This window comes from Silurus aristotelis, assembly GCF_946808225.1.
Source record: "Silurus aristotelis genome assembly, chromosome: 5".
Lineage (NCBI taxonomy): Eukaryota > Metazoa > Chordata > Actinopteri > Siluriformes > Siluridae > Silurus > Silurus aristotelis.
Genome location: NC_139578.1, coordinates 7,616,131 through 7,616,607, shown reverse-complemented (window position 1 = coordinate 7,616,607; position 477 = coordinate 7,616,131).

Sequence of the window (477 nt, the reverse complement as noted above, 5' to 3'; positions counted from 1 at the left end):
CACTTCAAAATAGAATTCAGTTACATCTATCTATCTATCTATCTATCTATCTATCTATCTATCTATCTATCTATCTATCTATCTATCTATCTATCTATCTATCTATCTATCTATCTATCTATCTATCTATCGATATACATGCATGGATTTACAAATTGTATATGAATATAATTTTAAAGTGTATTTATTTATTTATTTGTGTGTGTGTGTGTGTGTGTGTGTGTGTGTGTGTGTGTGTGTGTGTGTGTGTGTGTGTGTGTTAAATTCAGTTACATTTTTACACTTCAAAATAGAATTCAGTTACATCTATCTATCTATCTATCTATCTATCTATCTATCTGTCTGTCTGTCTGTCTGTCTGTCTGTCTGTCTGTCTGTCTGTCTGTCTGTCTGTCTGTCTGTCTGTCTGTCTGTCTGTCTGTCTGTCTGTCTACATGCATGGATTTACAAATTGTATATGAATATAATTTTAAAGTG